Source organism: Pseudophryne corroboree, chromosome 4, assembly GCF_028390025.1.
Source record: "Pseudophryne corroboree isolate aPseCor3 chromosome 4, aPseCor3.hap2, whole genome shotgun sequence".
Taxonomy (NCBI): Eukaryota; Metazoa; Chordata; class Amphibia; order Anura; family Myobatrachidae; genus Pseudophryne; species Pseudophryne corroboree.
In genome coordinates this window covers 310,378,860-310,391,756 of record NC_086447.1, presented here as the reverse complement: position 1 = coordinate 310,391,756, position 12,897 = coordinate 310,378,860, and the positions used below count along the sequence as shown (strand labels likewise).

General features: G+C 44.7%; 1 long non-coding RNA gene across 1 annotated transcript in view; it reads left to right on the top strand.

Moving 5' to 3' along the window:
- Nucleotides 1-1,604: 1,604 nt before the first annotated feature.
- LOC134911370 (uncharacterized) overlaps nt 1,605-12,897 on the top strand; it is a 124,989-nt gene continuing 113,696 nt past the window's right edge. The window contains exon 1 of the long non-coding RNA XR_010176516.1: nt 1,605-1,685. This is a non-coding gene — a long non-coding RNA (uncharacterized LOC134911370). The remainder of the gene's footprint in view (nt 1,686-12,897) is intronic.

Sequence of the window (12,897 nt, the reverse complement as noted above, 5' to 3'; positions counted from 1 at the left end):
CTTTCTAGCTGAAGAAGTCTTCTGCCTCTATCACCACCACGGATAGATGGTGGCACATGATCTATTATTTTGCTTCTAATGCTAGCAATATTATGCGACCGCTGGACACAATGACGAGCCATAGGTTGATCACTAGAACCTGACTCAAGAGCGGCTCTAATTGCAGATCTGTGATTTGCCATTCTTTCTTTAAATTGACATTCTGTCTTGCCCACATAGTGAAGACCACATGGGCAAGACAGAACATACACCACATACCGGGAAGTGCATGTGAGCGGAAAATTAATAGAATATTTTTTACCTGATCTAGGGTGGCAAATAGAATCACCCACCAGCATAGAGCGACAGGTAACACATCCTATGCACCTGAAGCATCCAGGTTTACGTGACAGGAAATGTGGAACAGATTTTACTTTCATTAATTCCGTCACATCAATCTTAACTAAGAGATCTTTCAAATTTTTTCCCCTGGAATATGCTGGCATAATGCGAGTATTATAAAGACTCGAAAGGTCCTTATCAGTGTTTACAATAGGCCAGATTTTCCTGATTTCCTTGTTGGTTTTAAAGAAGCTAGTTTTAAAACCAACAAGGAAATCAGGAAAAAATTTGAAAGATCTCTTAGTTAAGATTGATGTGACGGAATTAATGAAAGTAAAATCTGTTCCACATTTCCTGTCACGTAAACCTGGATGCTTCAGGTGCATAGGATGTGTTACCTGTCGCTCTATGCTGGTGGGTGATTCTATTTGCCACCCTAGATCAGGTAAAAAATATTCTATTAATTTTCCGCTCACATGCACTTCCCGGTATGTGGTGTATGTTCTGTCTTGCCCATGTGGTCTTCACTATGTGGGCAAGACAGAATGTCAATTTAAAGAAAGAATGGCAAATCACAGATCTGCAATTAGAGCCGCTCTTGAGTCAGGTTCTAGTGATCAACCTATGGCTCGTCATTGTGTCCAACGGTCGCATAATATTGCTAGCATTAGAAGCAAAATAATAGATCATGTGCCACCATCTATCCGTGGTGGTGATAGAGGTAGAAGACTTCTTCAGCTAGAAAATCAGTGGATTTTTAGGTTGGATACATTGTCCCCGAAAGGGTTGAATGAACAGCATGGACTACATAGTTTTTTGTAGTTCTAGCTGGGCGTTATTAGGACGTTATAATTAATGGCTAATTAATTGTTGGCACTTGGGGTATGCTGTCCGCTTTTATTGAAAATATTAGAAATATTTACATTATACTATAACTAGTTTCCTTTTCAATGAAATTATTTTTGTGATGGTTCTGGATATATAACGATGCCTATATGTATTTTATAACATGTTGGGTCTCAGTTTGTCTATAGTGTCCCATGGTTCGTTTTTCGTTTTTTTTTGTATTTTTTGTATTTTTTTTGTATTTTTGTATTTTTATCTTTTATCTGTATGGTCAATACCTGCCCATGCACTTGGGTTGCATCATAATATCTATGTTTCTCTTAGATCGTAGATGAGATGCCTCACGTGCATGAAGTTGTTTTTGTTTTTGATGTTGCCTTGGTAACCTCAGTACGTAGACTTGTCCCTCCCTGCGGGCGCCTTCCAATGACGTCGCCCGCTACACGGAAGCCGCTGCACAGTGTGTGAGAGCAGCGGTCAGCGTGGCGTTCTGATCGGAGGGCAGGAGCGCAGGTGAGGTGAGTCAACTTAATTGTATATGTGGGAAGTCTCTGTGAGGGTATATAATGTTTGTTAGTACTGTGTTGTACATCCCTGACGACGGGCTGACGCCCGAAACAATTGTAGGATGTCTCTTCAATAAAGAAAGTTGTTTGAACAGTCTCCTGAGTGCCGCCTATTCTCCTATCTATATATATTTATATATATTCACAAACTCACATGTAAACACACATACATACACTCACACATGTAAACACACATACATACATACATACATACATACTGTACATACAAGCACAAACCCACATACATACATACATACATACATACATGCATTCATATCATACAAAAACACACTTAAACAATGATTTCAAACTTACATACAGAGGGGCGGCCACGGCAGCGTGAGGCAGAGTGAGGACGGAGGGAGCTCCTGTGGCTGAGCATGCGCAGCCAGCAGCTCCCCCGGCACCCGGGACATTCTCTAAGCAGAGAGCTGCATAGCTCTCTGCTCTTGCTGCAGCTCCGTCCGCGATCGCGGTCGCGGCTTTTGCTTTTGTTGAGATGGAGACAGCTGTGTCTCTGTCTCAAAACATTTTTTGGGGTCATCAGGGGGGGTTTCCAGGTACTCGGAAACCCCCCCTGTGTGCGCCACTGCTGGACGAAAAAGTCGTTTCCCTCTTTAGGGGAATTAAAAAATGTGCTTTTACGGGTTCTCTATTTCGAGCGCCAAGCCACCTTGCCAGACATTGAGAGGGGTGTTGCTCGCTTTTATTCGAAATGGGAGCTTTACATTGACAGTCTAGACATTGCTACACAGGGCCATATTGAAAGGCTCTTTGAAAATACCTCCTGGATTCTTTATAAACGTGTGGATGCTAATTGATATAAGTATACACCTTGCAGATTTGAGGTTGATGAGTTCATAGGTTGTTTGTACTATATGTACTCCACGCGACTACGGAGTGAATTGTCTTGTCTTGTCTCCCCCCTTCCCTTCTCCCTTCTTGTTTTCCCCCCTATTATTTTATGATGTTTATAAGTGGTTGATAATTGCTTACAGTGTATGAGTACAGGATATGCGGAATTAGGTGGCACGAGTTGCAAGGCATTGTGATACCCGTAGTTCTGATATTGCGGGGATGTATGTATGTATTTTTGCCCTTCCTATAATCTTTCACTATGACTCACCACTATATGTAACTCTTTACATTATGAAAATAGGAAAATAAAAACAGTTTAAAAAAAAAAAGTTTGAAAAAAGAAAAAAAAGGGAAAAACTCATGTCGACCCTTTTCCATGATGACCTAGTACATGTCGATCTAGTGACCATTTCCACCTATAGACCATGTTGACCTAATGCATGTCGACCAATAGTGGTCGACCTAATGGCTGTCGACCTAAGTGTGGTTGACCTAAAAAATGCATACTGTTTCAATTTATGTGGCCTACTATTGTCTGTGTTCACCAAACAATATTACCCTGGACTATGGAGAAAAGGTTTTCATAGACGGGGCAAGAGCACATTGTGCCGGCTCAAGTTGGGACCCCTGGGCTATCAGTTTCACTATCCACGTGGACAACTAATGAGCATAGTAACCTGTGGAGAGTGTACACTTTTGAATGTTGTCCCATGTTCTGAACTTGAACCCATTGTGCCAATCTCCTCCATACTGGCCCACACGCACATGGTGGCAATCTGGCTTGAAAAAGTGGAGTCTGCGCTTTCAAGTGGTGTGGGTCTTGCTCACCAGACAGTAACTGAAACATTGCACAAAAAAGTCAAATTTCCACAGATGAGGGAGGGGGGATCTAGTCTAAAACTCTCATCTCCCCACATCCTGTGCCGCATAAAGGAAAAAGTGATCCCTCATTTAATGCAGTAGATTGTGTAGTTTTAAAATGGTATGATTTGTTGGGCTACCATATTCTTTCTACACATAGGAAACTTTTAAACCAAGTCAGTGAAGATGGGGTTAAGATTAAGAACGCACTTGTAACACTTGCAACATGCCCATCTGCACTCATCATAATATGTATTGAGACCACTGACTGCAAAAAAAGTAGTACTTATCAATCCTAAATTAGTAAATGAGTAATTTGGACATTTGCTTACAACAGTGCATTTGTTTGTTCTTCAGCTTGAACTTTTTTTGTGCTTAAATACATTTTCTTTATACCAGTCTGTAATCAGTCACGAAGTCACGCATAAGATAAGGCACATTCTGTTTCCAGTTTTCTGGTCTTACATAGACATGAAACAATACAAATGTTCACTTCTTTTGGTTTACCATGTAATTAATTATTTTCATTTCATACCTGCAAAATATTAAGGTGCGACAAACGGACTTTGCACACCAGCCATAATTACCACATTTGTGCATTGGGTTTACTGTGGATGTTGGACTTATTGGATAGCTTCCATGTGATTGTCAGACAATTACCCTTGGGATTGTTGAATTGCATTTTCCCAACGTGTTGCAAAACACATTAACAACCAGCTTGATTGACCTGTTCTCTGTCTTTCACGTTTCACATAATCATTACTGTCCCATCTATAACCACTTGTCAAAAACAAATTTAAATTAGAATTCCTGGTAGGTGACCTACGAGTTAAAGACATCTTTGAAAATACGTTTGATGTAAATGGATGGATGCTTTTAACATGATATTTATTTTGGTTGAGTAGACTGTTTATAGTTGCTATTATTGAGATAAAATTGAGTGGGGTTTTTTTTGTGTGTAAAATTATTGATTCTCAAGGTCATTCGTATACTGCAAGAATAAAGTATAAGTGAAGCTTTTAAAGGGCAATTATGCCGGCTACTGTGTACATGTGAATCAAACCAGGCCAGTTATTTTTCTAATGAAAGTTTTATACTTTTTGTTTCATACCGGAATTTAAAATGTGCTGTTATAGTATTGAAGTTCTTTATTTGATTTTTTTTAATAACTGACAAGTCAGTTTTACTAAGATTGCATAATTTACTAATTTACTAAATCCTTCTCAAACATGTCATATAGCATATCTAGCAGGGGATTAAAAAGAGCTTCAGCTTATTGGAGCTTATTGGAGTATGACCAGTGACCTCATCAAGAGATTCTCCAATCATGACAAAACCTAACAAAATTACATATGAAATTTTAAGCTTTAGGTATCACATATAAATGTAACTTTAAAAAAAAGTAATGGAAAGTAATGAAAGCTTAAAAATGTTAAGAACAAATCTTGCCTCCTAACTGTCACTAAACTTTTAGCAAATCGAACTTAAAAACATACTGTATAATAGAAAGATGACAGTCATTTTTGTAATTTCACAGTCCATAGGAATAAGTAGCCTCCAACTGTGAATTATGCTAGAGTTGTCAATTCCAGGAAGTGGAAATCAGCCTTTCTTGAAAAAAGGTGTCTTTGGGGAGGTTTTAAAAGTTTTAAAACCACAGGCAGAAAAGAGTCTGTAAGACAGTAAATTCCACAGAGAAGGAGCAGCACCGTAGACAGCAGGGAGAGACATCAATAAATTCACAGTAAGTGACAGCCAGGGAGAGTTCTTTCCTGGCTTAAATGGTAAACTGTTATGTCATTTCTTTTTTTGCTGCTTATGGACTGAATTTCTAACACTTTAGGGTCAATCTTGTTCACACTGGAATATTTGCACTTTTATGTATGTAGGTGGTCATTCCAAGTTGTTCGCTCGTTGCCAATTTTCGCTATACTGCGATTAGTCGCTAACTGCGCATGCGCATGGTACGCAGAGCGCATGCGCTTAGTTATTTTACACAAAACATAGCTGTTTTGCTGTAGCATCTGCAGCGCTTTTCAGTCGCACTGGTGTTCGGTAAATGATTGACAGGAAAGGGGCGTTTCTGGGCAGCAACTCAGCGTTATCCCGGCATTGGCAAAAAAACGCAGGCGTGTCAGGGAAAAACGCGGGAGTGTCTGTAGAAACGGGGGAGTAACTGGCCGAACGCAGGGCGTGTTTGTGACGTCAAACCAGGAACGAAACGGCCTGAGCTGATCGCAATGTAGGTGTAAGTCTCGAGCTACTCAGAAACTGCTAAAAAAATTCTATTCGCAACTCTGCTAATCTTTCATTCGCAATTCTGCTAAGCTAAGATACACTCCCAGAGAACGGCGGCCTAGCGTGTGCAATGCTGCTAAAAGTAGCTAGCGAGCAAACAACTCGGAATGAGGGCCGTAGAGTATTGGGGCATTTGAATCCACAATTTATTTTCAGCATCACTTGTAAAATGTATAGGCATATTAGCATATTAGAGGGAGCAATTAGACAAATCATATAGATGAAATACAAGATATTTACTTAGCAGCTTGTTAGTATAGATATGCAGTTGTATTATTTGAATAGAGATTACAGGGACACTTTACTGCTGAACCACCAAAACTAATTGGATATATAAGCTATAGAAATTTGTATGAATATAACTAACTGCTGGGTGTGCCCACTAGACAGTGATGTTGTATATTAAAAATTGAATTATTTCCCTCAGCAATGCTGGTTACGCACCTATACAATTGTATATGTGTTGACATAGAAACATTGGTAAAGTGATAAATGGGAGACACAGTGCATCTGGAAAGTATTCACAGCGCTTCACTTTTTCCACATATTCTTATTTTACAGGCTTATTCCAAAATGGAATAAATTCATTTTTCCCCTCAAATTTCTACACACAATGGCCCTCATTCCGAGTTGTTCACTCGCTAGCTGCTTTTAGCAGCATTGCAAACGCTAGGCCGCCTCCCTCTGGTAGTGTATCTTAGCTTAGCAGAATAGCGAACGAAAGATTAGCAGAATTGCTACTAACTATTTTCTTGCAGTTTCTGAGTAGCTCCAGACCTACTCCTAGATTGCGATCAGCTCGCTCTATTTAGTTCCTGGTTTGAAGTCACAACAGGGCCGAAACTAGGGGGGGGGCTAGGGGGGCAGGCGACCTGGGCGCCGGATTGGAGGGGGCGCCGAGACCCCCAAACACCGCCGCGGCACTTTTAAACCCCCTTCTCCCGAGTGCCCAGCTCGGGGGGCGGGGTTTCGCGGAATGAGGCGATTGCGTCGTGACGTCACGGCGCAAACGCGTCATTCAACGAAACCCCGCCGGAGGAGGGAGAACTGAAGGGGGAGCCCGGAGCCGCGCAGACGAGGAGGGAGAGGCGGCTGAAGAGCGGCGAGAACCGCTTCAAATGTAAGTCAGCCCCTCTCCCTTCCTCTCTCTCTCTCTCTCTCTCCCTCCCTCTCCCCACCACCTGCCGTAATGTTTAAAATGGGGACCTGTGCCTGCGTACTGTGTAAAATGGGGACCTGTGCCTGCGTACTGTGTAAAATGGGGACCTGTGCCAGCGTACTGTGTAAAATGGGGACCTGTGCCAGCGTACTGTGTAAAATGGGGACCTGTGCCAGCGTACTGTGTAAAATGGGGACCTGTGCCAGCATACTGTGTAAAATGGGGACCTGTGCCAGCGTACTGTGTAAAATGGGGACCTGTGCCAGCGTACTGTGTAAAATGGGGACCTGTGCCAGCGTACTGTGTAAAATGGGGACCTGTGCCTGCGTACTGTGTAAAATGGGGACCTGTGCCAGCGTAATGTGTAAAATGGGGACCTGTGCCAGCGTACTGTGTAAAATGGGGACCTGTGCCAGCGTACTGTGTAAAATGGGGACCTGTGCCAGCGTACTGTGTAAAATGGGGACCTGTGCCAGCGTACTGTGTAAAATGGGGACCTGTGCCAGCGTACTGTGTAAAATGGGGACCTGTGCCTGCGTACTGTGTAAAATGGGGACCTGTGCCAGCGTAATGTGTAAAATTGGGACCTGTGCCAGCGTACTGTGTAAAATGGGGACCTGTGCCAGCGTACTGTGTAAAATGGGGACCTGTGCCAGCGTACTGTGTAAAATGGGGACCTGTGCCAGCGTACTGTGTAAAATGGGGACCTGTGCCTGCGTACTGTGTAAAATGGGGACCTGTGCCAGCGTACTGTGTAAAATGGGGACCTGTGCCAGCGTACTGTGTAAAATGGGGACCTGTGCCAGCGTACTGTGTAAAATGGGGACCTGTGCCAGCGTACTGTGTAAAATGGGGACCTGTGCCTGCGTACTGTGTAAAATGGGGACCTGTGCCTGCGTACTGTGTAAAATGGGGACCTGTTAGAGATGAGCGCCGGAAATTTTTCGGGTTTTGTGTTTTGGTTTTGGGTTCGGTTCCGCGGCCGTGTTTTGGGTTCGACCGCGTTTTTGCAAAACCTCACCGAATTTTTTTTGTCGGATTCGGGTGTGTTTTGGATTCGGGTGTTTTTTTCCAAAAAACCTAAAAAACAGCTTAAATCATAGAATTTGGCGGTCATTTTGATCCCAAAGTATTATTAACCTCAAAAACCATAATTTCCACTCATTTTCAGTCTATTCTGAATACCTCACACCTCACAATATTATTTTTAGTCCTAAAATTTGCACCGAGGTCGCTGTGTGAGTAAGATAAGCGACCCTAGTGGCCGACACAAACACCGGGCCCATCTAGGAGTGGCACTGCAGTGTCACGCAGGATGGCCCTTCCAAAAAACCCTCCCCAAACAGCACATGACGCAAAGAAAAAAAGAGGCGCAATGAGGTAGCTGTGTGAGTAAGATTAGCGACCCTAGTGGCCGACACAAACACCGGGCCCATCTAGGAGTGGCACTGCAGTGTCACGCAGGATGTCCCTTCCAAAAAACCCTCCCCAAACAGCACATGACGCAAAGAAAAAAAGAGGCGCAATGAGGTAGCTGTGTGAGTAAGATAAGCGACCCTAGTGGCCGACACAAACACCGGGCCCATCTAGGAGTGTCACTGCAGTGTCACGCAGGATGTCCCTTCCAAAAAACCCTCCCCAAACAGCACATGACGCAAAGAAAAAAAGAGGCGCAATGAGGTAGCTGTGTGAGTAAGATAAGCGACCCTAGTGGCCGACACAAACACCGGGCCCATCTAGGAGTGGCACTGCAGTGTCACGCAGGATGTCCCTTCCAAAAAACCCTCCCCAAACAGCACATGACGCAAAGAAAAAGAAAAGAAAAAAGAGGTGCAAGATGGAATTGTCCTTGGGCCCTCCCACCCACCCTTATGTTGTATAAACAAAACAGGACATGCACACTTTAACCAACCCATCATTTCAGTGACAGGGTCTGCCACACGACTGTGACTGATATGACGGGTTGGTTTGGACCCCCCCCAAAAAAGAAGCAATTAATCTCTCCTTGCACAAACTGGCTCTACAGAGGCAAGATGTCCACCTCATCATCACCCTCCGATATATCACCGTGTACATCCCCCTCCTCACAGATTATCAATTCGTCCCCACTGGAATCCACCATCTCAGCTCCCTGTGTACTTTGTGGAGGCAATTGCTGCTGGTCAATGTCTCCGCGGAGGAATTGATTATAATTCATTTTAATGAACATCATCTTCTCCACATTTTCTGGATGTAACCTCGTACGCCGATTGCTGACAAGGTGAGCGGCGGCACTAAACACTCTTTCGGAGTACACACTTGTGGGAGGGCAACTTAGGTAGAATAAAGCCAGTTTGTGCAAGGGCCTCCAAATTGCCTCTTTTTCCTGCCAGTATAAGTACGGACTGTGTGACGTGCCTACTTGGATGCGGTCACTCATATAATCCTCCACCATTCTATCAATGTTGAGAGAATCATATGCAGTGACAGTAGACGACATGTCCGTAATCGTTGTCAGGTCCTTCAGTCCGGACCAGATGTCAGCATCAGCAGTCGCTCCAGACTGCCCTGCATCACTGCCAGCGGGTGGGCTCGGAATTCTGAGCCTTTTCCTCGCACCCCCAGTTGCGGGAGAATGTGAAGGAGGAGATGTTGACAGGTCGCGTTCCGCTTGACTTGACAATTTTGTCACCAGCAGGTCTTTCAACCCCAGCAGACTTGTGTCTGCCGGAAAGAGAGATCCAAGGTAGGCTTTAAATCTAGGATCGAGCACGGTGGCCAAAATGTAGTGCTCTGATTTCAACAGATTGACCACCCGTGAATCCTTGTTAAGCGAATTAAGGGCTCCATCCACAAGTCCCACATGCCTAGCGGAATCGCTCCGTGTTAGCTCCTCCTTCAATGTCTCCAGCTTCTTCTGCAAAAGCCTGATGAGGGGAATGACCTGACTCAGGCTGGCAGTGTCTGAACTGACTTCACGTGTGGCAAGTTCAAAGGGCATCAGAACCTTGCACAACGTTGAAATCATTCTCCACTGCGCTTGAGACAGGTGCATTCCACCTACTATATCGTGCTCAATTGTATAGGCTTGAATGGCCTTTTGCTGCTCCTCCAACCTCTGAAGCATATAGAGGGTTGAATTCCACCTCGTTACCACTTCTTGCTTCAGATGATGGCAGGGCAGGTTCAATAGTTTTTGGTGGTGCTCCAGTCTTCTGTGCGTGGTGCCTGTACGCCGAAAGTGTCCCGCAATTCTTCTGGCCACCGACAGCATCTCTTGCACGCCCCTGTCGTTTTTTAAAAAATTCTGCACCACCAAATTCAAGGTATGTGCAAAACATGGGACGTGCTGGAATTTGCCCATATTTAATGCACACACAATATTGCTGGCGTTGTCCGATGCCACAAATCCACAGGAGAGTCCAATTGGGGTAAGCCATTCCGCGATGATCTTCCTCAGTTGCCGTAAGAGGTTTTCAGCTGTGTGCGTATTCTGGAAAGCGGTGATACAAAGCGTAGCCTGCCTAGGAAAGAGTTGGCGTTTGCGAGATGCTGCTACTGGTGCCGCCGCTGCTGTTCTTGCGGCGGGAGTCCATACATCTACCCAGTGGGCTGTCACAGTCATATAGTCCTGACCCTGCCCTGCTCCACTTGTCCACATGTCCGTGGTTAAGTGGACATTGGGTACAACTGCATTTTTTAGGACACTGGTGAGTCTTTTTCTGACGTCCGTGTACATTCTCGGTATCGCCTGCCTAGAGAAGTGGAACCTAGATGGTATTTGGTAACGGGGGCACACTGCCTCAATAAATTGTCTAGTTCCCTGTGAACTAACGGCGGATACCGGACGCACGTCTAACACCAACATAGTTGTCAAGGCCTCAGTTATCCGCTTTGCAGCAGGATGACTGCTGTGATATTTCATCTTCCTCGCAAAGGACTGTTGAACAGTCAATTGCTTACTGGAAGTAGTACAAGTGGGCTTACGACTTCCCCTCTGGGATGACCATCGACTCTCAGCAGCAACAACAGCAGCGCCAGCAGCAGTAGGCGTTACACGCAAGGATGCATCGGAGGAATCCCAGGCAGGAGAGGACTCGTCAGAATTGCCAGTGACATTGCCTGCAGGACTATTGGCATTCCTGGGGAAGGAGGAAATTGACACTGAGGGAGTTGGTGGGGTGGTTTGCGTGAGCTTGGTTACAAGAGGAAGGGATTTACTGGTCAGTGGACTGCTTCCGCTGTCACCCAAAGTTTTTGAACTTGTCACTGACTTATTATGAATGCGCTGCAGGTGACGTATAAGGGAGGATGTTCCGAGGTGGTTAACGTCCTTACCCCTACTTATTACAGCTTGACAAAGGGAACACACGGCTTGACACCTGTTGTCCGCATTTCTGGTGAAATACTTCCACACCGAAGAGCTGATTTTTTTGGTATTTTCACCAGGCATGTCAACGGCCATATTCCTACCACGGACAACAGGTGTCTCCCCGGGTGCCTGACTTAAACAAACCACCTCACCATCAGAATCCTCCTGGTCAATTTCCTCCCCAGCGCCAGCAACACCCATATCCTCCTCATCCTGGTGTACTTCAACACTGACATCTTCAATCTGACTATCAGGAACTGGACTGCGGGTGCTCCTTCCATCACTTGCAGGGGGCGTGCAAATGGTGGAAGGCGCATGCTCTTCACGTCCAGTGTTGGGAAGGTCAGGCATCGCAACCGACACAATTGGAGTCGGACTCTCCTTGTGGATTTGGGATTTCGAAGAACGCACAGTTCTTTGCGGTGCTACTGCTTTTGCCAGCTTTAGTCTTTTCATTTTTCTAGCGAGAGGCTGAGTGCTTCCATCCTCATGTGAAGCTGAACCACTAGCCATGAACATAGGCCAGGGCCTCAGCCGTTCCTTGCCACTCCGTGTGGTAAATGGCATATTGGCAAGTTTACGCTACTCCTCCGACAATTTTATTTTAGGTTTTGGAGTCCTTTTTTTACTGATATTTGGTGTTTTGGATTTGACATGCTCTGTACTATGACATTGGGCATCGGCCTTGGCAGACGACGTTGCTGGCATTTCATCGTCTCGGCCATGACTAGTGGCAGCAGCTTCAGCACGAGGTGGAAGTGGATCTTGATCTTTCCCTAATTTTGGAACCTCAACATTTTTGTTCTCCATATTTTAATAGGCACAACTAAAAGGCACCTCAGGTAAACAATGGAGATGGATGGATTGGATACTAGTATACAATTATGGACGGGCTGCCGAGTGCCGACACAGAGGTAGCCACAGCCGTGAACTACCGCACTGTACTGTGTCTGCTGCTAATATATAGACTGGTTGATAAAGAGATAGTATACTCGTAACTAGTATGTATGTATAAAGAAAGAAAAAAAAACCACGGTTAGGTGGTATATACAATTATGGACGGGCTGCCGAGTGCCGACACAGAGGTAGCCACAGCCGTGAACTACCGCACTGTACTGTGTCTGCTGCTAATATATAGACTGGTTGATAAAGAGATAGTATACTCGTAACTAGTATGTATGTATAAAGAAAGAAAAAAAAAACACGGTTAGGTGGTATATACAATTATGGACGGGCTGCCGAGTGCCGACACAGAGGTAGCCACAGCCGTGAACTACCGCACTGTACTGTGTCTGCTGCTAATATATAGACTGGTTGATAAAGAGATAGTATACTCGTAACTAGTATGTATGTATAAAGAAAGAAAAAAAAACCACGGTTAGGTGGTATATACAATTATGGACGGGCTGCCGAGGGCCGACACAGAGGTAGCCACAGCCGTGAACTACCGCACTGTACTGTGTCTGCTGCTAATATAGACTGGTTGATAAAGAGATAGTATACTCGTAACTAGTATGTATGTATAAAGAAAGAAAAAAAAACCACGGTTAGGTGGTATATACAATTATGGATGGGCTGCCGAGTGCCGACACAGAGGTAGCCACAGCCGTGAACTACCGCACTGTACTGTGTCTGCT